This window comes from Apteryx mantelli, chromosome Z (assembly GCF_036417845.1).
Source record: "Apteryx mantelli isolate bAptMan1 chromosome Z, bAptMan1.hap1, whole genome shotgun sequence".
In the NCBI taxonomy this organism is placed as follows: Eukaryota; Metazoa; Chordata; class Aves; order Apterygiformes; family Apterygidae; genus Apteryx; species Apteryx mantelli.
This window is the reverse complement of record NC_090020.1, coordinates 75,970,749-75,997,498: the sequence shown is the minus strand read 5'-3', so window position 1 is coordinate 75,997,498 and position 26,750 is coordinate 75,970,749. Positions and strand designations below refer to the sequence as shown.

At 45.2% G+C, this 26,750-nt stretch overlaps 1 protein-coding gene across 2 annotated transcripts in view; it reads left to right on the top strand.

Annotated features, from left to right (window-relative positions):
- Positions 1–6,854: 6,854 nt before the first annotated feature.
- Positions 6,855–26,750, top strand: part of RUSC2 (RUN and SH3 domain containing 2) — a 40,367-nt gene continuing 20,471 nt past the window's right edge. For both annotated transcript variants that reach the window (XM_067315841.1, XM_013952849.2), the window contains exon 1: positions 6,855–6,913. The gene's annotated coding sequence lies outside the window, so the exon portion shown is untranslated. The remainder of the gene's footprint in view (positions 6,914–26,750) is intronic.

Here is a 26,750-nt window from a genome sequence, read left to right as displayed (position 1 = left end):
TGCCTTATATGAGGTTTGAGCCCTATTTCAGTCTCTTCAAAACAGTCTAAGCCTGGTGTGTCAGGAGTCTCCCGTGACCTGCTTTGCCTTTATGATCTGCCTCCTCACTGGTGCCAGATCATGGGCACTGTGTGAGCCCTGGACTAGGCTTTGCCTTTAACAGCTTTTGTTTTCTATTTTAAAGAATATGTCAGGATTTCCTCCCATGCAGGAATCCCCTTTTTCCCAAACCATCTCCTTTGCTGTGGGTGTTTCTCAGTCCTGAGCAAAATTGCTCTCTGTTCCACACAGTATAAAGGCACATCCTTCCTAGTTCTGTGTGTTTGTGTATGTGTGTGTGCATGCGCATATGCATGTGTGTCTGTCTGCATACAGACATATATGGTGCCTCTTAGCTGGAACATGCATGAAAAGGATGTAGACCAGGCACGACTGGCAGTACTGCAGCTAGATGCTGCAGATTAGACTCTTTGTGCTGCTTAAGCATACACCTGTAGGCACATATAGCCAAAAGATTGTTTAATCATGGGATGACCTGATGTGGAGATCTGGAGTACAACTGGCTGAAAATCTACTACAGCCTGCTTTGTTAGATGGGAAGAGGTTATAATAACCAAAGAAAAGGCTAAGAGGGTTCTCAGTTGCGGTGAAGTAACATCTTCAGCAAGACCAAATACATGAGAGAAGTGTCTCTTCGCTATGGTAGACAAAAGGAGGATGAATTCACTGAGTGGAAGCCGGTACTAAGCACATTCCTTTTAGGGAAAAAGAAACAAACCCTCAGGATGGTTTTTACCAGCCAGGTGGATTAGCCGTTGGATCAGTCAGCCATGTGGTGCCTTCACATATATATTTACTGTCTCTTTCCAGAAGCATATTTGTTTCTCCTGTTATTCTGCCTCACAGAATAAACTTCTCTAGGCTTTTAATTCTTCATCAGAGGCTTCCTGCTCCTCTGAGTCAAACAGAAATCATAAGAAAGTAAGAACTCCAGAAGCCATGTAATTATATCTCCCTGACCCAAGCAAAGTTGACTCAGACTATGCCATTCCTTATGTGTTACTGTTCCACCTGTCTCTAGAAACTTCCAGTGATGGTGACATTAGCTGCTGCATCCCACAGCCTCGCACCCCAATCCCCTCCCTCCATCACTTTCTGCTGATGCCATGGCACGCTGGGATGGCCAAGGCATTTGATGGGCATTTCTTAGTGATCTTAGACCATTTCCAGTTTATGACACTAAGGATCTGGGCAAATTAATGAGAATGTTTGCCTCTAAATATGTCAAACAAAGAACTTCTGAGCCAGAACCTGTTGCAGATTATGCAAAATATTAAGAAACCATCCTTATCTCCTGACTGCTGTGCTTTTTTGGTGGAGTAATAAATGGCTAGTTCTATCTGTCACACCTGATGCCTAACCTAAACTTCCCTGGCTGCCCCTCAGGCAGCCTATTCCTGTTGTCAGGGGAGAACAGTTTATTCTCTTGCTTCTGGCAGCAGCCTTTTATGTGTTTCAGATCTGCTTTTGTGTGTCCCCTAGTTTTCTACAGACAAGTAACGCAGTTGCTTTGCGCTTTCCTCCTTTCTGGTTTTTTTCTTGCTCTTTTTGGACTCTAAGCAGTTTGTCCAAATCTTTGCAGGACTGGTGGAAGCTGAGGCCTTAACCAATGTTGCGTAGAGTGGGAGGATTGCTCCATGTCTTGCATATGAGATGCTTATTCATACAGCCCTACATACTGTTTGTCTACTTCAAAGCAAAATGCCACTATTACTCATGTTCAACCTGTGATCTACAGTAACCACAGATCCCTTCTGAGTGAGCAGGTCGTGCACAGTGATTATAGGTGGGGATGTCCAATGTATGCTATTTAAGATGTCATGGTAATGATTATAACTTATGTCTATTTACTGTCTATATGTAGACCTTATCTGTTTTGCTGATAGTATCTGTACTAGAGGTGGTACAGATGAAAGTAAGAGACAACCACTCCCTCTAAGAGCCAGCAGGTTAAAAGCATAAGAGGTAGATGGGACCGCCAGGATTTAGTTGCAAGCCTGCATTACATAGGCTTTTTAGGAAGAGTTTTCAACAGTTCTCCTGTAATTGGACTGTTTTCCCTCTTCTTTGCAGTTTTTGTAAGTGCCTGCTCGGATGCTCATGAACACTGGCAGTCCCTTTGGTGGCACTGTCTTAAGCATGCCAGTGTTGTGCTGCTGGTGGATGGTTTTTGAGTGTACCTTCAACAGTCTCTTTTAATCACAGAGGGCTTTGCAGAAGCACAAGCTATCTAGGGATTACTTTATTTGCCGCTAAAATAACCATCTGGGGGAGGGAGCACTGCAGAGCAGCAAGCATGGCCAGTTTGGGTGATAAATGAAGAAATGTAGGAAAAAGCAGTATAAATAATAGTATCTCTAAATCAGCTGGTGATTACATGCTCCCTGGGGTTTGTTGTAAAGATGGGAGTGTGTTTGAGAGCTGGGAGGTCTTTTGGGAACACTTTGCCTTGAGCTGACAGATATCACTGCTTAACTTGTGTTGCTGCTCTGAGCAGTGATGGCAAAAAAGGGCTTAGACATGTGCAGAGGGAGGTGAGAGTAGGTTTTCTGTGTGAAGTCCCAAGCAGTTTCTATACTTGCTGTTTCCTCAGAAAACTGGAATGTTTATGACTGGATCCTATTGACAGGAGGGCAGGAGGCTTTCTCTATTCTTGCGTGTAGCCTCTCTTGTGTCCAACAGATGTTTTTCTTCTTTGTTTTGCCCTTTTCCTGTTTGCACCCATCCATTACAGTCTCTGTGAGCTGAGGCTTGTTTGCAGTGCAGTTACACTTGCTTTGAGGCAGCCAGGAGATGCCTCTGCAGTGGGAAAGCAGTGTCACTTTGAGTACATCTTGGGAATCCTAAGCAGTCACCTTTCTTGAGCAATGCTCTCTATGTATGCAGCAATCTCTGCTTGTCCTTAATATTTAGACAGTGAGCCGGCTTATGGCTGCAGAGGTTCAACTCAGCCCTGCAGTTTCTGTGCTGCTTCCTTGGAAAGTAAGTATAAAATAAAGTATCTTTTTTTATTTCAGGTCAGAATACAAACCAGTGAATACAGCAGAGTTGTGGCTGCCAAAATCATCAGTTTCTCTGTGTGAGCCGATGTCGCAACTTGAGGCTTTCCCCATGGCAGTGGGAAACTGTTAGGTCACAGTGAAAATGTACTAATAGTTGAGGTAAATTGTGCTGTAGCGACAGCACTGATCACATTTTTGAAAGCTAATTTTCATATAAGTGAAGCCAATAACACCTTAATATCCTCTGTTACTGTGGTCTGCACAGAACAAGTGGTTGGTTGCCAAATTAGAAGGCATATCTTTTTGTAATAATACCCTTTCTGCTCCTTTTGCCAGTGCTTTGCTTGTTGAAAAGGTTTATATCAACAAAGTCTGAGTGAGTGCTTGAACAAACAGGGCTGCTGTTATAGCAGGGCTCCTGCTTCAGGCACTCTGAAAGCATAGACTGCATCAGTTATGTCCAAATTTTGCTTTAATTGAAGGTTTTCTGTACAACTTTATGAGCTTTCTTTATCAGATTGAAGCTGAGACTTCAGACAGCAATTCAGGAGCTGTTCTGTTATATCTGTCCTGACTTCCCTCTATCTATCTCAACTGCTCATCTATTTCTTTGTGCTCTTGCTTTAGGAAGTACTGAATATTAGGGCTGAAATAAGGGCACTGGCATCCTAGGATCTGTTCTTGCTTTTCCCACAGGCTTCCAGTGTAATACCAAGTGAACCATATCTCCATGTTGCCTTAGTCTCCTGCATGTAAAATATTGATAACAGTGCTTTCCTTGGAAAGCAATATGACAATATTGGGATCCTGGGCTGGAAGGGACTAGCAACAGGCAGCTGACTGTGAGTTTGGTTTGGTTTTCCCATAGATGTCTCAGTATTATTGAGGTATGTGGAACTCAGCCCAGCCCTCTAGGGATCCATGCCAGAACTAGCCCTCTCTGGTAGCTGTGACTTTTTATGGAGCTTGTAAAAGCCTCTGTTCCTGGGCAATAAGGTGGTAGCTGCTAACAATAGGAAGGATCAGACCTTAATACAGGAAGACAGAAATCGCCATAGTGGCTTGGATGAAGGATCCACCTAGCACAGTATTCTTTTTCCAAAGTAGTTGCAAGTGGTCAGCTAGGGAAGAGTGAGAAAAAGGCAAGCAGATATGATACCTTAATAGTTCCTTAGCTTCTAAACATTTTCAGTTCAGGGGATTTCCTAAGTCTGTTGTATTTTGACCATTTAGTGACCTGAAATGGATCTCCCAAGCGCTTTTCCTGCCTCCTCTTGAACAGGCATGAAATTCTTCTCTCCACAACATTCTTTGCTGAGAAATAGGGAGCAGCAAACTGACTAAAGGAAGATAAGAGGAATGTTGAAAGAGGAAATGCTGGTAAAAAGGGAAGCTGTTAGCAGAAATTAGCCTTAGAATGGAGCCTATTCAATACATAAAGCTCTGAGCGTTAAAAAGTGAGAGTTTGCTGATAATGTTTCCTGAAGACACAAAGCTGGGGAGCATCATCAATTCAGAGGCAGTTCAGGGCTATTCAGAAGGAAGAGCTTGGATGACTTTAAGGAATGTTACAAATGGGAACTGGGTAGTTCAAAATTGCATGGTCATGTCCATTAGGAATAAGCAAAAAGTTCAGCTCCAGCTGACAGCTCACTGGAGAAAATGAGGGAGACAGAGGAAAATCCAGGCTCTATCAGTCAAGCATGAGATAACTGTGAACAACTAATATGATGCAGCCATGAAAAAGATAAACGTCATCCAAAATGGTGTATTGGACAAAATATTTCTAGTAGAGATGGGGAAATTTTAGTGCTATTATCTTAAGGCATGATGAGATCTCATTTGAAAGATTGTGTATGTTTCTGGTCACTCACAGAAGGTTGGATTCAAACTGGATCAGGTCCAGAGAAGGGTTACTGCTATGGTCAAAGAAATGGAGAGCCTACCTACTGCGAAGCAGTTACAGAACTTGGATAATTTAACTTTAAACACAGACTGGATAAATTTTGAAGCTAACGGTCATTTTTGGAACAGGAGGGAATAGGGATGAGCTACCTATGAATAAAAGTGAGCTGGAAATTTTTTAGGTTCTTAAACATCAGAGGAGTCAATTTAGGAATTTTGTTATCTTGAAAAATATTTAGCAAACAAGAATAGTCCATGTTTTGGAAAAAAACACCTTTCTGTATCAAGCCATTTGCTAATTTGGAGGCAGGTCTCCTGCCTTGGATTGCTAGCCCTGAAGAAACCAGTACTGCCATTCTGGGGAGTGGACAGGGCTTGCTGGGGCAGGGTCATCATGAGCTGCCTGGTGAATCCTGCTTTTGCAAACATGTGTGTGCAACCTTCATGGCCCTGCCGACTGTTGTGCCTCTGCCCTTGGTTCCTCTCAGAAGCAAGGCTCAGTGGGGATCATTAGTGACCCTCTGGGGAAATGCGGGGGCTGAGAGCAGGCATTGTCAGCGTGCTGTTGTCACTGTGTGCTTTTCTCACTCTCTCTGGATTTTTTGCCCCCCTCATTCAAAATCATCCATATTTTATTCCCACCTTATACTGGATACAAAAGTTGTCAAGCATATATTGGTAATGATCAGCCTGTATTGATCTCTGTGTGTTTGAGAGAGTGATGATGTTTGACCTTGAAGGCAGAGTTTGCAGAGATGGGGAATGATTTTTTTTTTTGAGGATTTTTTTTAAGTTTTCAGTACTTTCTGCTTTCCTGAAGTGTTTTGGTCCCCCTTGCTGCAGGTAAGCAGCACCGTGCTGATTACTAGCTCTGACCAGCATGCCTCTCTGGCATTCCTAAAATGGCCTGACTGGTAGGGGATGGGGTTGCTGTGTTTTGTGGATTCAGATTTCTGCCATGAGCAATCAGTAGGTGAGGGTGGAAAGGCAGTGAGCTGCTCCTGCGTTGCTCATGAATGTCCAGCATGTGCAAAAGCGTGACATGTCTCTCCCTCCTGTGGCTGTGCTACAAATCAGGTCATGAAGAGTCAAGCTGTGGCCTAGACATGTTCTTGCTGTTTCTGCTGTAGATAGCAAGGCACAGGCTGTCCACTGTGGTGATGAGCTTGCTGCTGTTCTTGCAGCTTTTTATTTGCTGAAGGCACACTGCGGGTAACGATGCCTAGATCAAAGTGTCCATCCTCAGGAGAAGGAGGCAGTCAGCTCTCTGTGCTGAGTTACACCAGTGAGTTGCAGCAAAGAGGTTGTAGCCCAGAGGCTGTCTGGCTGTTGCAAGGGTGGGCAGACTGAGCACCGTGCCTGACAGTGAGGCATGATTAAAGGCCTTTTCCTATCTGGTGCTTGATGTCAGAACTACAGCCGAGGCAGCCAGCTGGGATTTGAGCCTGAGCTGTTTCCACTTTACTGATCACCCGGGAAGATTTGCAGCAAATAGGTGGGAGGCTTAGGCTATTTTTGCTGAGGTGGATGATTTTGCTATACAGTCGTAGTGAGGGTGGGAAGGTTTGTTCCTTCTTGTCTGCAGGGATGCGCTGGCCTTAGTAGCTGATTTCTGCACAGTATGTGAAAGCAGGTGAATATTCCACTGTCAAGGCAGAAAAGCATTGTGCTTTTTTCCCCCCTAGATGCTGAGGGGCTGGGTGAATGTTCATGTCCTGGTGATAGTCTGCAGGAGAACAAAGCACTCCAGGTACATATGGCCCATGCCCAGCCCAAGTGCGGCACACAGGGCTCCCCCTGAAGTGGCGAGCTGTGCTGCAACCTGGCACTGGGAATGGGATGCTTCCTTACTGGAATACCTGGGCTGGAGAACATGTTGTGCACTCAATTCTCACACCCTTGGAGGGAGAAGATGGCAAAACCCCTGCCCTACATCTCGGATGCCTGTGAGTAATGAGACTAACATTGTTTGATAACATTGATTGTTCTCACCTGCCAAGCTGCACCCTGCAATGCCGAAAGTGTTGTGGGAAGCATTATCCACAGAGCAGGGAGTGGAGCTGGGTTAATGTAGGGATGGTGGGTTCTGGCCCCTGCACCTCCTGTGTCTTGCTTCTCAAAGGAGCAGTTACCAGCCTTCAATATTCCTGCTCCCCTCCTTTGCATGAGACTGTGGAGTCAGCCACCCTCCCCTTCTTGCACTGACTCATCTCTGTGATCAAAGAGAAGTCATCTAGAAGTGAGCCCCAAGAAAGAGCTTTCTTCTTCTCCATTACTGCCTGTAATCTCTTATTGCCTATGAAGCTCTGAGAAAACCCATCAGTTTTTACCACTTTTGTGGAGAGGGGCAGCAAAGGGGAGCTTGCAGTAGGGATGCAAGGCAACGAGTTTAGGGTCGGGGGAAGGCACTGAACTGAATAACTGTTTGGGGGAGGAGAATACGAGTGTTTACATTGGGAAACATACGTAAATAGCTAGCTGGGGGTGTTTCTGAAGGAGCCCTTTTTCTGCTGCATTGATCCATCTGATTTTTAACAAAACAGCCCCCTGACTGCATCTGCTCTGGAGTGCTTATTTGCTACATGAAGGAGGCATTACCATCAGTGAATTGGTTAATACCAGTGTCCTGTGGCAGGGGCTGGGATGCAGGCAAACATTCAGCCTGCCAGCATTTATAGCTCCCAGCGTCAGTGTTGGCAAAGCTCGCAGAGGACTGGGGAGGGCACCAGAATAGTTTCCATTCTCCTCTCTGCTGTGGGAACGAGTCTCCTGGGTAACAAATGCTCCTTGTTCTGCACAGAGCTCCACAGTTGAGACTCTGTCTCCTTTCTTGCTGCTGCTCCCTGACTGTCCCAGCTGAACGGGCCCGAGATGTCTGCTAGAGCCTGCCTTAATTAACGCTGACAATACAATGAGGCTGGCCTTATGGGGGTCTGGGGGCTGCGCTCTATGGGAATACTTAGCTGAAACTGTTAATAATTTCATTTACTGCGGCTTGGGTGGAACAGGGCTCTCCAGGACTAGCTTTCTTCTTGCTGCAATCACCAGGCGTGGAGGTACATCCCTCACTCCTGCTATGGGGCTGCATCATCCCTGAGGCTTGTCCCTGCCACTTGAATGGGATCGGATGGGAGTGTGGGGCCCAAGCAAAGGCAAGCAGTGGGCTCAGGAGCGTGAACTGCCACAGATGGGTCATGTTCATTGCCAGCAGGAAGGACCTGCTGAGCCTGAGCTTTGGGACTGACTGACAAGATTGTTCCTACTGTTTTGAAGGTGAGTGACAGAGCTGCATCTGTGATATTGGCTGCAACACATTGTGAATGGACTGCCCAGCCCACAGAAGGCCCAAGGTCCTTCCTTTTGTCTTCCTGTAAAGGTCTCTTTCTGCACTCTTACCCACAGCACTGGGGAAGTCCCAAACTCCTGTCTTTGGAGCCCTTGGTAACTACTTGGCAGGAACAGTCTCTGTGTTTTTGGTCAGAAATCTGATTTGAATGTTACCCAAAGAGGCATTTTAAGGGTTGATAGTGGTCTGGGATCCAGGATGATTGGCAACCACTTCCAGTGATGAATCTAATATTTTTCTGGTATAGCTTTTTATGTTGGACTCTCCAGAGGCAGAAGCCTGTACAAAGTATTGTGTTGTTTAGGCTGTTTTCTTTTGTTTTGCTTGACAGTTGCTTTGGGTGTATCATGGCATAGAGCAGAAAGTACTAAGATGTGTCATGGTTCTTAATTTCTTTGAACTATGTGTCTGTGTGACATTTTTATCCTGTTTTCTGACTTGCCTAGCCCCCATGAAGGAGATGGATTTTGGTTCAGACTTGTAGGCCTTGACAGTGTAGAAGGATAGAAATGGCAACTTAGCCCTCTGAGGAGGGTTAGACAGCAAAGTGAAATAATGTGAGTAGTTCTTCTAGGATGGTTGTCTCAGGGGAGCTGTTTCACTGCTAGAAACATCCCTGCTGGAACTGCCTTTGAGCCCAGCTTGGTTTCTGAGGTGTGTAGTTGTGCCCAGCCTGTGACAGAATAACAAGCTGCTGCATCAGGGAGAAGGGAGACGGTTCAGGGCTCTTTTCAGAAGAGAAATCCTGAAGTAGCAGCATGTGTCCCTTGGCAAAGCTGCCTGTGCCTTGCCAGGAGCTGCACTGACTTGCATATGGAGCAGGTTGCAGCAGTCTCTGATGAAAGCGGGCTGACCAAAAAATCCTTACACGTGGTCTCAGGATCAGAAGAGAGCCTGACTTTTTGCAGGTAGTGATCTCTGTGCATCTTGCCTTTGTCTTAAGAAAGAGGGTCTGTTATGGATTGCCTTGCAGGGGTGCCAGGATTTAGCCTAATTTATTGGCAGTGCTTTAATCCCAAGCTCTAGTTAATAGCTGCTGGGATCTTGATTTAAGATTTCCTGTGATAGCTTGAACTTTTTACATCCTGTTCCTGATAGGTGTGTTTGACACTGAATGAACTATTTGTGGTTGCATCCCACTCCAGGGGTGGCTGCATTTCAGGGATGTTGTGTGGATGCTGTTGGTAAAGCTGTTTAGGAAAAGGCATTACAGAAATAGAAGAGAAGCTTCAAGAAGCTTCTTGTAGTACTCCTGATCTTTCAGTTTGAGTCCTGCCCATCCTCCTCCTGTGTGCTGCTTTGCAGGAGAGCATTTTATCTCCAAGGGCTCTGGCTGCCATTGTGAGTTGTAGGAACACAGCACTCCAGCTCCCTTTGCTTTCCAAAGCCAGGAGAAGAGACCTGACAGCCTGCAACCACACAGCATCTGAAACACAAGCTCAACACAGGATAAGATGCTGCAGCTCTATTTTACAGCCCTTTACAGGCTTTGTCTTTACGTGTTTTCTCATGCTACCTTCCTGATTTCCCAATTACTGTAAGAATCAATCGTCCGTCTTCCATCTCAGCTTGTTCTCTGCCTTTCCCCCCATGTCTGCTCCCTCCCATCCCCTGCCTGGTCTGAGGTCCCGCAGGGACTGACTGTGAGCTGGAGCGGCTGTGCTGTGGGCATGCTTGCTCCTTCACACGCAGCAACGTCACAACAGCAGCAGCAGGAGCATTGGAGATGTGATTGCGCAGACCCTCTGCAATGCCAGGGATGCAGCTGTGAAAAAAAAAATTGACTCTCTGTTTCCCACAGCATCCTTGGGAGAGAATACAGAGCCCGCTGGAATCTGAGTGCTCAGCACTGGCTGGTGCTGTTGGAGCAGAGTGTGTTCAGTGAGAGGAGACGGGGAATAGAGGATCCGTGGAAAGGTGAGATGGGGAAGTGATCGGGTGGATGTTTTTCTTACTGATGGTTTTCTAGCCATTATCCTGCAGGGGTTGGTTTGTTTTTGTAGAGATTGCCAGTTACCCAATGGAGCTAAAAGATTTTGGGATTGCTTTGTCTCATCAGAGGCTGTGTTGCTTTGGAGCTGTTGTGATTGTAATTGATGTAAAAGAGTGAGGAGGCTGGTATTGCTGTGCAGAATATGTTTGTTCATTGTAGCTATGAAATAGCGGTTGTTGTGTCGGGGGCTGGCTGTGCAGAGGCGAGCTGTGTTTCGCCCTGACAATGCTCTCCTTTTGATGCAGTTGCACAGTTCTCTATTGTGTCTGCCATGACAGCCGAGCCCACACGGATTGTTTTGGTCTCAAGAGCTGCCATGCTCTCCGTGCATCCCTGGTGGTGCTGCTGCTGTGCAGCACGAAAGCTGTTCTGACAGACAGCGCTTCCATGAAAAGCCAGAAACAAAGGACACAGACAGAGAAAAGGTTGCTGTCTGTGTGGCTTTTGGCTTTTTTTTTTAATAGCAGTAAATCGATTGCACAAAAAGGTGTTAGCATAAAATAGAGTGGCAGGTAAAATCTTGCTCCTCTCCAAAGAAATCTGTGCAGGTTGGAGTCCTTTGTATTGCTTAGGGTGTGTCTGTGATGCTTGTGAAATGAATGCTCTCTGCTTGCCACTTTTCACAAATGAGATGAGAAAGGTTATCTAAGAATGGAGGAATTATTATTTTTAATTACTGAGATGAGTGGTCCAGGCTGGATACCAGTTACTAGAGCTTAATTACATGGTCTCGTTATAACCAAATCCCTCTTTTCCCTCCCTGCCTTTCTTCTTCTTCCCTCCCCCACTGCTGCACAAATCCTTCCATCAAATTGCCTCTGCAAATGCGAAAGGAGAAGCGCTTGAACAAAGAGAAGGATGTACGTGGGAAAGGGATCTAGATGCCAAAGAGGCAATGTTCAGGATGACAGTCAGAAGAATAAGGCAAAAGTATAAAAGAACAAGATTTTGGTATATGTGGTACAATGATGTGGCTATAGAGGAATGTACACATGGGGATGTAGTAACATAAGGAAATGAGCAAATAGGAGATGCAGTCTTTTGGGGTTATGGAAAATGCTGAGCATATGGGGTTGCAATTGCAGGTGTTTAGGGGGAATGTGGTGTTTATGGGAGTTACAGCAGCATTGGCTTACTGTGGAACGTACATACAGGGACTGGATTGATGGGTGTTGTAAGGAATGTATGGAGTATGGAGGAGGTAGAATTCTTCTGCTTTTTACCTCTGGACACCTAGAGTCTCGTATACTGATGTTGCTAATGAGCAAGTATGGCAGCTCTAACCTATTCACAAAACCCTTCTGCAATTTGCCAAGCTTGGCAGAGAGCTTGGGGGCAGCTCAGTATTGAAATGACCAGATAATAGTTCAGATAAAGCATCTTTAGGCCTGTCAGGAGCCCCAGGACAGTAGGAATAATGTAAGCAAAATGCTAAGTGTTTTGGCAGAGCAGTGGAGGAACCTTGGAGCCAAAAAGGCCATAGACAGGTGTGAGGGGCATTGCAGAGCTAGAAGAGCAGGGGGTTGTGGGTCAGAGATCAGTGGTAGAGGGCACAAGGGAGGAAATCCAGGGCTGTCATTGTAAGGGTTTGTCTGTGTCATTTGTACAGTCATTCTCCAGCCTCTCTCACTGGGTTCCCTGAGGTGGTCAGTGTTGTGTGCAGACCCAACAGGTTTGTTGAGATGGGAGCGATTCTCAGGACAGCCTTTTCTGCAGTGGTTTTCTGAAGGAACCATTTTACGGCTGCAGATTCTTAGGCAGTTGTTCACTCTCCATTCCTATATTGTGGTAAGGCTCTCTGATCTTTACGCTTTGTGAAGAAGAAAGAACCCAGAGTTTCTGTTCAGGGTAACAAACAGGGAATACAGGGTTTTCAGCAAAGCCACAGGGCAGAGTGAGTTCTGCCCACCACTCTGTGACAATGTATTGGAAGCTTCTTGGAGCTTCCTGAACTGCAGCTCCTTCTCATCCCAGGCCTGAAACCTCTCCCTGGGGACTAAGAACCCTCTTTGTGTCTCCAGGTCTCCATCCCATTCAGCCTGGCGGGGTTGGGTAGCAGGATATGCTCCTGCAGGGGTGAAAAGGGGGATTTGTACAGTGAGAGACATGCTACCAGACTGCATTTGTGCGGTGAAAAAGTGATGCTTCAGAACAGGCTTCTGCAGGAGGTAGCTAGTGGATAAGACACGTGTGCAGCACGTGTGCATTTGTTTATAGGCGCATCGTGGGCCGGAGGACAGGATGTGCAACAGGACATAACTATGCAGGATGCATGTATCAGGGTGCAGAAGAGAATTTGCAGTGTGTACAATGATTGCCTGATGGAAAAAAAAGAAAGTGATGCAGCCTGCTTTGCTGCTGGGGATAATGGACAGCAGGATCTCTGGGATGGGCCTGGACGTGCACTGCAGAAAGTGCAGATGCCCAGGAGAATATGCAGTGGGCTCACAAATGGCCTGCCAGTGGCTCCATTATTGCTCGTCAGAGTGTCTGAGGCTGTAGTAGGAAACAAAGACAAAATACTCTGTCCCAGAGATCTTAATTTCCTTCCAGTCTGATGCTTCTGGTGAGTCAAGATCTCACTCTGGTATTGTTCCTGATAGCCAGGCAGTAACCCAACTTTAGCAAACCCATGTTGTGTTTTGCCCCATTTTTCATTTATTTCCCTGGCTCATTATTCGTATGTAGCCTTATGTAGTATTAAGGGCAGGCCAGTAGATCTATTCTAGCATGGGTCATTGCCCTCTCTTTCAATACAGGTACAGGCTTTACCTTTATTGTTCACCAGTCACATGGCTTTCCCTCCTTCCTCTCTTTTTCCTCATGGATATTTTTATCAAAAGCCCTGATGCCAGCTGTGATCATGCAACAATTCTCTCGTTGTTCTGGGATCAAGAATGTCTTGTCCCTCTAACTTGAGTGCATTCATACTCTTGAGTTTGTTTCCACTTCAAATAATCATTTCCTTTTCTGCACCCTCTTTTCCCTGCATTGCCTAACCCGTCATTGCCCCAGCTCCCATATTTTTCTTCTTGCTGAAACATTATCAGAGAGTTTAGCTATTTGGGTCATATCTAGATTTGTCTTTTCGTTCTACCTTTCCTCACTGCACAGTTGGCCCACTTCCTCTCTCCTTGTTTTCTTTTTGTTTATGTGGCTGAAGAACTTGTTAGGTATCCTTGGCAAAATTTAACGATGCTTGACTTTTGTGATTCTTTCTGTATCCCTTCCCATGATGTCTTAAGGTGGAATTTTCTTGGATGAATAACTCCTTTTTCCAGTTTTTGCAAGTGCTCTACATACCCCTAATATCCTTCCTGGTGTGGTTATTCATTCAGGTTAGTCAGGAGCACTACTCTTCAAATTTCTCACCTTGCTTGGCATATGGATTCCAGATTACTTATGGTATACATTCAAAATGTTTTCTGTAGTATTTCCCCAAGCTCTTCATTTTCGCTGGCTTTATAACTGTTTTCCCTAATATGCCAAAGAGCTGCTCTTTTAAAATTAAAAAGACTTCTTTACAGAACTGCACAATTTTTGCCTTTCTGTTTTATGTAAACTGGATCCGCTTGAGATCATTCAGTCCAAAGTCACTTCTGTATCACCGATGCTAGACGATATCTCTGTAGGCGAGGTTCTCATGGACCCGAGCGGTGATTAAACCCAACAAAAGCAAATGAAAAGTGAGAGGTGCTGAGATCTTTGTGAGACACTGAGGATCTGAGATGGAGATCCTCCCTGTCAGCTGTGGAATTGAATGACAGTACTGACCGAGAAGATTTGGGGGGATAAAGTGATTCTGGCAGATTGAGCAGTGAGTTCCAATCCAGTCTGTAGGTCCAAAAGAGTCAGAAGTTTAACCCCATTCCAGGCTATGCAAGAGGCTGCAAGATAAGACTTCAAGGAGCTGAGGGCTCATGGCTGGCAGGAGGTGGAATCCATAGCAATGATCAATGAGCTGTGTTGGTAACTAGCCTTAGCAGGGATTTCTCATGTTATCTGCTGAGCAGATTCCCTGCATGCCCTAACATTTATATGTCTGCTCCAGTTTTCTCTCTTCATGGAAATTATGTTAGTGTTTCTTTTCTGAAAGAAGTGGGTCAAAGCAGGGACATACCTCTCAAGATGAGAGCAAGAGCAGGCCTATCCACAAACCCATCCTCTCCCCACCAGAATTATGTTGTAGCCATGGATATTTGTAGGTAATGGAATTTTCTATCCATAAAATGCATGCAAATATTTCTTACTGGGCAAGGCTGCTGGCTGCTCAGGCACAGTCCATCAGGCAACATGCTGCTGGGAGTTTTGTTCATGATACATTAATATCAAGAAACTGCAGGGAAGGTCAGGGCTCAGTGGTTCAGGCACTACACAATACAATGTAAGAAACATCCTTTGCTCCAAAAAGCTCACTAAATTGAAAATCTGACAGGTAAAGCAGCCACTGGGGGGAGCTTAAAGGAGCACAAAGATGCAGGTGACAAGTTCAAATGGTTGTTTAGACAGAGAGAAAAGACTGTGGTCATTATAACTCTAGTAGATGGGAGTGTTCAGCCCAGTGACAAAGAGCTGAGGTTGACTGGAGTGTGTCGTAGGTGAGGTGATGAAGGATACTGCCAGCCAAGTGGCAATAACAGGAGGCAGAGCCACCCTGGTAAATAGTGACCATGATGCAGCTGGGTGGCCATAGTGTATGTAATAGCACTTTCTGGCTCAGGCTCACACTCTGAGTTTGAGCTGTTGGGAAAGAGACCACATGCTGCAAATATACAGCAGACTTTCATCTGATACTTCTCTCGGACCCACTGTTACCTCAGACTAGACTGTGCTCTGTTCTTGAGGAAGAGTGAGACACATGGGTGAAGGATGAGGACTGGACTGGGACAGTCTGCTTTCCCCTTGGTTCCTGGATGTGCAAAGGACTGACCTGTGTGTCTGTGGTCCTGTTTGTTTGTTCAGGAACTCCACTGAATACTAGTGCCAGAAAAATTGGGATACAGTTGCAGGAAAATGAGTTTTGCATGAGAATTCCAGTTATTCTGTGATGTTTTGAACTGATGAGCTGCTTAACTGTGATGCAGTCAATGCTGGGGGAAATTTTGTGCTCCTGAGTGATGGCTAACACAGACTCGGTTCAGTGCCAATTATAACATTTCCCTCAGCTCCTTCCAGCCCTCAGGGAATGGACCCTTCAGGTGCTACTCTTGAAGGGAGAAGGGAGTCCTTCCTCTCACAAAGTTAGGCTAATCTCATTAGTTTGTTTTAACTCCAGATCTGCGCTCAATTCTTTGTAAACTGGTACCAGCTGCAATTGCATCAGGAAAAGTGTGACCTAAATGCTTTCAGTGGGCAGGCTTTTTTCTGTTCTGCTCTGCCTGCATTGGTGCAGGAGTAACCACATACTTACTTAACCTTCTTTTTGCCTAGCGATTCCAATTCTGCCTAAACTGTTTACCAGGCCACCTTCTTTTGATCCCTCTCTGGGTTTCCCATGGCAAAGAGTAGGGACACAGGCATCACACTACACTGCCGTGTGTATTCTGTGTAGCTCAGGCAGTAGAAGCAGTGCTCAGCATAACTGTCCTTACAGATGTCCTCAGCAGGGAGAATGACCTGTCTGGAGCATTGTGCTAGTGCAATTTACTGTTCTTTGCAGTCAGGCTAGTTCCAGTGCTTGCTTGCACTGCATTTTTCCCTGTAGTGCAGCCCTCAGACTTTTTCCAGTAACTCAGGTGGTAGAGTCGTAAGCCCGAACATGAAAATATCTAGTGGAGGTATAAATAATTCATATCTGTGGTCCCAAGATATTGTTAGCCCTTGCAGAATGTCTTCTCTGGTTTTGCTTAGATCCATCTGATGATCTTTGGCTGGAATGACCCCATCTGCCCTGAGCTGTGGCTTACTGTGGCTGTCCTCTCCTTCAGCACTTGTTAGTATGTGAATAGTTGCAGTCACTTCTAAGGTATTTATTGGCTGAATGTGGCTTAACATGAGCAGTGGTTGTAGCTTGGCCCTTTGGAAGAATGGCAAGTGGATTTCAGCACAGATCTAAGCTTAGCTATTTTGTATTGCCAACAAACTATTCTCTCTCATTCCCCTGCAACAGCATCTAACTTGACCCACTGCTAAGGTTTGTCCTCCTGCTGCAGGTCATAGTGCTTGAAATGGCTGCTGAAGAGATCCTCTTCCTTATCCAGATCTCTCCTCCTCGTCTTCAGCTTCATGTCCTATGCCTCATTTTCATTTCTGCAGACATTTGCTATTTATAATTATTATATTTATAAAGCACTCTGAAGGTGGTGACTGCATCTTATTACAGTAAGCCTGACAGCCTCTTTGTTTCCATGTGCTTTCCCTCCCTGTTTTCTCTTAAATTAGCTGCCTTTCAGGGAGGACTTGAGGGAGAGGAAAGGTGAGACTGCATGGAGCACAGAGGGGCCTCAGATGTTTGCAAGGGTCTCTAGACCTTAATACAGTAGGGCTAGCTACTTCACGGCACAGTAAGAGGTATGGAGAGGAAGAACTGTCTGAGGAAGATGTGTCCCAGCACTGACAAGCGGTAGCCATGAGGGTGGTATTAAAGCACTACAATGGCACCACAGTAGTCGTATGTCATTCAGTTTAGGCCTTGATGTGCCTTATTGAGTAACTGATATGTAGACAGTGATCTATTGGGGTTTCTCTTTCACATGCTTCTGCTGGTGACTTGCACAAGCTTTAACCACGTCAAAGAATACCTCCTTCTCCATAACTCTGACCTCTCCCAGGCTTTGTGCTGCTGATATGATGGGATATTACAGGATGGATAAACACTCATAACAGAAGCAATGCATCTGTATTGGTCCTGGAGATGCTGAGGAATGATTTCCCTCTTTACCAAAGGTGTTCCACAGCCAAAATTTTGGTCTCCTGCCACGTTGTCTGCTTTCCCCTGGGCACAAGTTGAGGTTGAGGGGGAAAAATAAAAAAACCACAGAAACCGCTTGGCCTGCTCATCAAAATGAAAGGGGAAGCTTCTTTCTTTTGTGGAGCCAGGTCACCAGACCTCACTGATTTAATGAAGTAAGTTCACCAGGCAAACTGTCTTTCAGCCCAGACCTTAGTCATTGAGGACCTCCTTATCTCTTGGGGGATCCACAAAGAGATTTTGCGTGAGGGCAGGGAAGACTTTCCCTTTCCTACCTCAAGAATCTGTGCAACTTGACAGGGCAAAACCCCCATAAACTACACTACACAAACAGTGAAAAGAAACTCCTCTCCCCAGAGAATAGATATGTAAGAAAAATCGCCTGGTTCCTTCTAAGCTAATCTTCTTGCAAAGACCTTGAGGTTTAGGAGCTTGATCTTACTGTAAGAAAACAACACGAGTAACAGAGTTACAGAGGATATTCACAAAAGGACACCTTGCTAGCTTCCAAATCAGCTGCCATTAAGCTCAGAAGAGCACCTGGTTGTCACTCTTGCCATTTCTGTGAGGACCTTTTTTGGTGAATGCCTGCATTTGAGAGTTAGGCTACATATGAAATGGAATGGAAAATTATGGTACTGAGTCTTCTAATGTCAATACATAAAACAGAGGACCTCCCACTTTTCATTGGGAAAGTGTGTGCAGTTAGTTACCCCAGCTCAGAAGGATGACTGCAGAGTTGGAGAAAATTGAGAAACAGCCCAGGAAACTTTATGAGATCCTGGAAAACTCTCATAAGAGGAAAGACTGAAGAAAATGGAATTATTTGTGTTAGAGAGGAAACTTAGGAATCATGATGTGAAATAATGAATGCTCAAGAGAAAGAGGACAGTGATTTATGTGCTGCTCAGTTTATAACATGGAAATTTTCTAGGAAATTAAGGAGGATTATTTGAAACTGGTAATGGGAATGATTTTCACGTACTGTGATTAATTGGTCCATGGATATTGCTGTTAAACTTCAAAGTCCAGCAATATTCCCAAATGGTTTGGGGCTTGTGTGGATAACAAGACTATCTGATGTATATATTGTACATATTCAGAACAAAAATTGTAGAGTTTTGAAATCTCATGGTTGAGTTGAAGCCAGTCTCAGTGTAAGGGCTTGGGAAAGACAAAGTCTTCCTACACCTCTGTTGTAGATACTTGTTCTTTTCTCTCAGACATCTGGTACAAAAAGGACACAACAGCTTCAAGTGACAATGTGTCCCAATATGGGTGTGTCCTCGTTGGGATGGACTGGGAGCCTACATTCTTGAGGTGTCTTCCTAAACCCTCCCTAACATCTTTGAAGAGATTAGAAGCAGAACAGTCATCGCTCTGGTAGTCTCAGTGTGTACCCAGGGACTCTTAACTGCTCCTCCAGTACAGAGCCAAGGATCATCCCAGTTTGCCCTCCTCCTACTTCCTGTAGAGTAGGTCTGTGCCTACTCTGCAGCCCAGCAAGACTTTCCACAGCAGAAGACCTTGGTTAATCCAGGGTTATCAGATTTAGTTAGTTAGACCCTTAATACTCAGTTGAGTGCAGTCGTTCCAAGCCTAATTAGCACATGAGCCATCTTCTAGAGTGTATCCAAAAATGAAAGTCTCATTCAGTGCAGCTGATCACTGTCCCTACTAAAGCTTTTATAGGAAGGGTTTGGTTGGGTTGCCAGCCCCTGTGAGGGATAAGCTTCTCCTCTCAGAAGAAAAGTATGTGTAATCATTAGTAGTGTCTGGTCTGCTTTACAAGCATTTTATTAAGGTTCTGGCTTGCCTTTTATTAGTTCTGATACATGGAAAATATTCTGTTATGTAAATTAATGTTGCAGATTTATCCAGGCGCTCTGAGTTCTGCCTCCCCTCCTCCCCACCTGCCATGCATGTCCATGTGTGCGTACACACACACACACACACACACACACATACATGCACGCACACATTAAGAAGCCAGTCAGAGAGAGATGGGTGGCAGGACCAAGGACCAGGGAAAGCTCTTGTATGTGAAAAGAATGAAAAGCTTGAGGCTAGGCAGAAGGGAGGTGAATGTGGTACAGAAGATAATATTCTTCCTGCCCTAACACAAGGACAAACATTGACATTAAAAGCTGTCATGTTCAGAAGGACTGACAGAAAACTGTCCCTTTGGCACGTAATTAGCTGTGAACTCACTGGCTCAGGAAGTTACAAGGCCCAAAAGCAGTGAGAATTCAGACAAAAAATGGACACTGTAAGGGATGTCAAGAATATATAACATTATAATCATTTAGGCACCTAGCTTAGTATGGAAGGGTTATAAAACCTGCTTCTAGATGTAAACTGTTCTCTTGGGAAGGAAGCTGCTTGTGGGAGGGGAGAATGGAGCAGCCAGTCACTCATTTGCCCACCTAGGCCTATTACATCTCATGCAGAGCATCTGAGCTCTCTGCTGGCAAAGATGAAGGACTGGGCTTCGCTGACTATATGATCCAGTCCAGACTTCTATGTTCCTCTGCTGATATCAAAACTTCACTGTAGCTGTTGATCCATGAAGGCTAAATATGTTCATCTGCCCATTGCTTCCTTCTCCTCCTTCTATTTCTGAGCTAGTGGCAACAGTTGCCCTAGATTTTCTTTCCTGAAAAAACCTTTCTTGTTAGACTTGTTTTGGCCGGAGAGGTCACATCAAGAGTTGCCATGTAGTACAAAGAGCCATTTCTAATCTTAGGCAGTCTCACCCTAAGACTGGTCCCAGGATTTGTTCCCAAATCTGAAGCTTCTTGTCCCATGTCTTGGGAATCATTCTCCCTTTCTTTTCCCACCCTGAACTCTATTGAAATGAGATTCAGACAACATTTGGACATGATCAATTATACAAGGCCTGATTGTTCAAGCACTTGGCCCAAAAAAGGGTCAAGAAATGCCTGGTCTTAACAATAGTCAGGCAAACAATTTCCCTCTTCAAACCTGTATGTAAAGGGTCTTTTCTTCCAGCTAACTGCTGGGAATTCCTCAATCCAACCAATGAACCAAGAGCAGTTGGGTGTCAGCAGCAAAAATATATGTGGTCCTGACATCCTTCACAGGATGGGATAGATTTGATGCATTAGTCTCAGTAGATGCTGCTTTTATTGGATTGTTACTCAGCCCTCTTGATTTATAACATATTATCGTTCTTGAGTCAGGCTTCTGCCTGCTTCCAGACCATTGAGTTTGTTGCAAATTTTTGCTTTGCAGAAATAGAAAATTTCTTCCTGTGTATGCAGTTATTGCTTCTGGTCTTGGCAGAGCTTTCTAGAGCTCGGAAGGGTTAAAGTTTTCTGCAGTCTTGGCAGGAGGATGTAGCTGCTGTTTGAAAAGCCATTTAGATGAGCATTGTGAAGAGGAACATCTAATAAAACCAGTCTGCTGCTGGGATATTTTCCATTTGTGTTTGGTTTTGGGGCTTCTGATCTGGTTACGCACAGTATATATTAAATTTCAAGTAGGATTGCATCATTTAAAAATAATAAAGCTCTGTGGATGCAGGCATTCTGGTTGTTTCTCAGAGCTGGTCTTCATCACTGCTAGGTTATGCCCCATCTGCATTGCTTCTCCCATTCACTGGGACGTGGCCACCTAGTCCTGGTAGTGAAGCCATCATGCTGCTGCTTTGTACAAGTCTGAAAATGATCATACTAGGGTTTTTTGAAGTCTCTTGCTGTATTCATTCATCTCAATGTTCTGTGTAGTTAGTTACGGTGGGTTGCGGGGTGGGGATGGTACCTTAATTATTTCAAAAGCTTGGTCCTCCTGAGGTTTTCCTTTATTCTTGGCTGAAAGTAGTACCCACCTTTTACTGCTTGTCCTACTCTTGCTATGTTGCTACATGAGGTCATATATCTATAATCTGCCATCCCAGAAATGGCTGTTTTCAACTGATAATGAGTGATTCTTGTATATGTGAAGCTTTGGTCTGAAAGGACATTAGGCATGATTTTACAGTCTCTTTATCTCAGTTATCTTAACCCCGAGTTCCTTATTTCTTGGGCTTTCAGTGATCTTTGGCACTTTTCCCTTGCAATGAGGCTTCAAGATCGTTTTGCAGCTGTGATTCCTGCAAGGTGTGGTCTGGACAGAAATGCCATGCCAGTTTTAATCTGGATATAGAGTAAGCAACAGTAAATATAGGCAGCTAAGGAGTGGCTGAAGTTTCTATGGGTGTGCTGACCTGTACTGCAGTATGATCTTGTTTACTGTGAAGATAGACCTTGTTTGTTCCTTTTAGGGTTTAGCTCACCCTCTTCCCCAAGTCAACAAGGTGACAGGGGATCTAGAACTATCTGAGATGGAGCTCTCCTCATTTGTTTTTCTTTGTGCAGGTGAAACTTGGTTCTGAAATTATCCTCCCTTAAGCCTTGGATGAGCAGGACCTCTCTTTTGGCAGTGTCTGGGCAAGGCCAAGTTGTCTGAAGCTGGATTCCAGTAAATGTTTGGGGGGAAGGTCCTGAGGACCCAGCAAGAGTGATTTGTGACCTTTCATTGAGAGACCTTTCCAAAATGTGGCAATTTTGGGGATGCTTCAGATCCCCAGCAACCCCTGAAATCTCCGGTGCTGTTGAAAGTACTCTCACTTACATGAAGAAGCTGTACCCTCTCCTCTGCTTTTTATGATCCTGGGAGCCTTTGCCCCTGCAGAGTGCACCTGAACAACCTGCTCAATCACAGTTGCATGTAGCTATATAACAGAGACTTCAGGAGCAGCCTTGGCATTTTGTATGTCTCCAGGCACAGTTCAGCTTTGATCTATGAAGCCACACTGAGTTTCAGGCCTGACTGTCAGCGAGGTGGTTTATTGCATGCCTGGCTGTGGTGGTTGTGATAGAGATTCTTGAACACCCAGCTCCCACATGTAGAAGTGGTGGGAAGATCTTCAGGCTGTACTTCTACTGTCCTTGACTCTGGTTCACCCAGAACTGCCTGCTGTATTGTTTCCACTACTTGACTGAAGCCTCTGGTTCCTCAGCCATATCTGAAAAAGGAGTATATTCATGAGGCAGCCTTGCTTTGTGGCTAAGCCCTGGCCAAAATTGTACAGTCTCTGGCAGATACCATGCACATTCAGTGCAGATGAGCCTGGCCTGGGTGGAAAGGCTGGATTACGAGATGTCATTGAAAATGGGGCAGGGGAGTTAGGGGGCAGGGCTCTGTCCCCTAGCTGGCATCTAGGCACCATGTTGTGATTATAAGAAGTCCTGTGGTAAAGAGGAGTAAAACTTGGCATCTTAGCTAGGTTCTGCCCAGCAGTTTCATTATTTTATTGGATTTTTCTTATCTGCATGGGTCCTTAAGTGCTCTTTGGGAATCATATAGCAGCCAGGCTCCAGCACCCAGACAGATCCATGTTTCAGAAAAGAATTGTGATTCCTGCTCCTGTAAAATCTTTAACATGCTTTTGGAGTGTTCAGACAGAAAGATGCTATAGAAATATAGTTCTTCCTGCAGCTGCTGCCGCTGCTACTTGAGTGTCTGTGATAAGAAAGGATTTACTGTGTTTGCAGTTTAGTTCAGCAGTAATCTGTGATATTAGCAGCTAGAAACATCAAAGTCTTTTTCTCCTCTGGATTTGCATATGGTAATTAGGAGCATATAAGATGGGAGGATTGATGGAGAGAAGAAGGAGCAGACTCAAACCCAGCTCACCTCGGCTGATGCCTGTGAGTCACAGCCTATAACTGGCTATTGCCGAGTCCCACATGCCAAATGATGAGTCATGGAGCAAGAGAGCACAGAAATGGGAGAAACTTGTCAGGTCACTGTCCAGCCAGCATGATAGCTGGTGTAGATTTGCTGCTTGAGCGAGTGTCTCTAATGTCTCCTCCAAGTCAGAACACCGAAGCAGCTGGGGCTTCTTTACTTCTAATTGGGAGGTACCTGCCTCATGCTAGTTGTATCATCGTCAGGAATATACAGTCTACCTTTTCTTTACTTGCTCACCATATCATTACTGTTAGCAAGCCCCTCACCCCTGACTTGAACAGCTACTTACTGCCATGTGCACAAAGGCTGTGATTGATTGTCACATGGTGTCACATGCTGCAGTTTCCATTTTGAACACATTGTAATCCTATATAATTCTGGGATGTAATGATACATTTTGGCTAGGCTTCTTAGTCAAGCTGTCCTGGAAACCTCTGGAAAATCCTCTGGCCCAGGCAGCACCTAGCTGTAGAAAGAAAAGGGAAGTGATCTTTTTAGGAATCATGACTTACTCAGGAGCACAAGAGGAACAGGCCTGAGCTGAGGCAGAAATTTAGAAAATATTTAGTCTTTCTATCTTGCAACAGCTCCCCTTTAAACATTAGATGCTGGAATATTCACTCCAGGAACGAGCAGACCAACCTCACTATGCTCTGTGTTCCTTGAGACAGGGAAGGAGAGCTGGAAGCTTAGGAAGAATCAAACAACTAGTATTTCCTTTTAAACCTTTTCTTTCATTATATGTGCTGGATGATTTATTAAATGATTTAATCAAGGTGTGAATTTGGCAGTGATGTGTTAGCTAACTAGAAATGAATGAATATCCAAGCAAATACCACTGTCTAATTTTACCTTGCAACAACTTAGAGGCTTCCCAAATCCTCACGTCCACCCTCTTTTTCCTACTCAGGTAGTTCAGTCCTGTCCCCAAGCCACTCATTCCATGCCCCTTGCTGTTCGCTCAGGCTGTTCTCTGAATACCCTCCAGCTTGCTGGATTTGTCCTGTTGATTTTTTTTAAACCATTCAGTACCTTCTGGCAGCCTTTGGAGTAGCAAAGCTGTGGCAGGGACTAACTGCATTACTGGAATCCTAGAAACTGGTGCCTGAGTCAGTGAGCAGCTGTCTGAGCCCCAAGATCCCCCCTGGGACACCCCCCACTGGGTGTCCTGTGGAATGTCTCAAGATTTAACTTTCAGTCTGGATTCTTCTCCCAACCTTCTGGCCCTGAAGTAAACTTACAATGAGTAAACTGGATATATTTCTCCCCATGGAGCAAAGAGAAGATACATGTTTTTTGCAGCATTTCTGCTGATTCTTGTTCTGTAGAGCTGTATGGCTTCTTTGGGCATGTTGATGCAAATGCCCCATAGGAATTGGGCATTCCTGTGGAACAACCTTCAAAAGAGTGTGCATCTCCAATACAAAATGATTTTTGCCAGTTCATCAATGAGATTGAATTCCCAGCCATTAGCCCTGTTTTTCCATCTTTAACCCTTAAATGACTTGATTGGTCTTGATTCATCTGAGGAAGATGATGACAATGAAACCACAGCCATACAGAAAGAGGCAGCAAGAACCATCACAGTAAAAGATTTACGTTGTTCATTCAATCTCATGGATGAAGTGGCTGGGATTTGTAGAAACAGTAATCTGTTCAGAAAAGCCAGCCTCCAAAAAAGCAGTATCTCCTCCAACTGGCAGTTCTGATGATCTTACTCCTGCCTCTGCATCCTCTATGCCATATATAGTATCCTTTTGTATTTAAATCATATTTATCTCTTAAATCTCTGCATGCCTTCCCCTTCTGTTGCATTATATCTTATGAGAAACTTGCTTCACTGTCTCTTGAACTTTGTCACCTCATCTGTGCAGCTGACAGTGTTGAGCAGAGCAGGGTATTAAACAATCAGCGATGGAGCTCCAAAAGTGTCATTAGGGCAGTAATAGATAGCAGGGTATGTCTGGAGGTATGTGACTGCCACACCTAACGCATCAGCACTCGCAGGCATGCCTGGTATTTGCACCAGCCCTCTCCTAATTGAAGCAGAGCCATGCAGGCTGGTTTGGAGCCAGCTCGGTCTTCTGCAGCTTCTTTGCAAAGCTACAGAAGCAGGAGGTAAAGAATTTTGACATTTGCAATCAAAATGGCTGTCAAACTGGTGTGTTTAGAGTCATGGTGCTCCCTGTGTGCCTGCACCTATCTGTTATCTCCTGCCTTGTACTGCCATGACACACTTTTCTGAGCAGGGATCATTGCTGGATTCTATGTTTGCTGTTGTGTGTGTAGGATTGAGGAGGATTCAGCACACTGTTGACTTGTGGTATTACAAGTGATAAATGAGAAGAGTGAAGTAATTTGGCAAAAAGTGTCTGGTACAGACTGCCTATTCCCATTTCTGAGAATCGTTCCTTGCAAAGGGGTGTGAGGGCTTTACAGAGAGCTGATCAAAGCCTGCAGAATCTGACACCGTTCTGCCTGATACATTTTAAGGCCCAGTGTCAATCCCAGTCATCCAAACCTTGAATATAAGAGGGAGAATCTTTCTACAGTCTTCCAGAACTGGTGAGGGAGAACCAAGGGAGGGTATATGGCCAGAGATGTATGGAAGGGAGGTTGGTCTGGTGTTGGGAACTGAATGGTCCCTGTGGTAGTAATGCTACTGCCTGACTTCCCTGCAATCCCTGAGACAGGAGAAAGCCAGGAGAGGTGTTCCAAGGGAGAGACAGGTATCTAGGGCACAAAAGAAACCATGCATATCCCTAGGGAAGCTGTTAGAATGACTTCCAGCAGGAGCTGGCTGCATGCTTCCTACAATATTGGCCCTCAGAGCCTTGTGCTGGGAGCAGGCTGGGAGTGCAAGCAGAATAGGCATCTGTCTGCTGCAGCATCTGTGACAGTGAATCACAGTCCACCAGGGAGCCTTTGCTTCTATTGAAACCAAATAGCTGAGCAGAGTTGCGTGATGCAGTCAGAGCTCCAGAGAGACAGCTGGGAAATGGCTGTGTATCAGCTCTCTGACATTTTGCTGTCAAATGTCAAAGTGTGCCTGTGCAAACCTTGTCCTCCCACAGCAACATCTGCACAAAAGTGAGGCCTGTGTTACTCAGCAAGGCTTGCCAGCAAATTGGTGCTGGTGCTGGAAATCTGTTCCCGGCAACCACTTACAGAGAGATGTGGTCTAAACCTTACAATCAGCCCCAAAGGTACCAGCAAAGGCAGGGGAGGCCTGAATGAACAGACAGGCACTAGGGGGCCCTGATGCATCCTTTTTCCCTTGGTGCTGGGGGGGGGGGGAATAGGGTAAATCGGGGCTGTTTCAGAAGTGGTATGCAAGCTGCTTCAGAATGGGGCATGAACATTGCCCCAGCTGCTGAACACCACCTTCAGTATATGTGTGCGCTAGGCACAGAGCCAGGAGTTGCTGTTAGTGATGGTGATTCTTGAACAATGTGAGCTTGGGAATCCCTGATGTAAAAGATCTCCTGGGAATCAGGGCTGAGAACTGACTCATCCCTTTCAGCCATTGCAGCAGAGGATGCAGGAAAGCAGCCAGAGGCTTGTCAGACAGAGGATTCACTGAAGGGGGAGTGAAGGGTTATATGGGCATTAAGTAATCTTGTTGGTGGGAGCTTAGGATCATACAATGGTCTAGCTGGATGTGATCCAAGTATCTTCTCTACCTCAGAGCCTTATCCTGGGTGAAACATCACAACAGAAGGAGGTACGAGGGTGTGGGCCCCCTAAGTGGATCTCATGCTGATCTCTGGTAGAGTC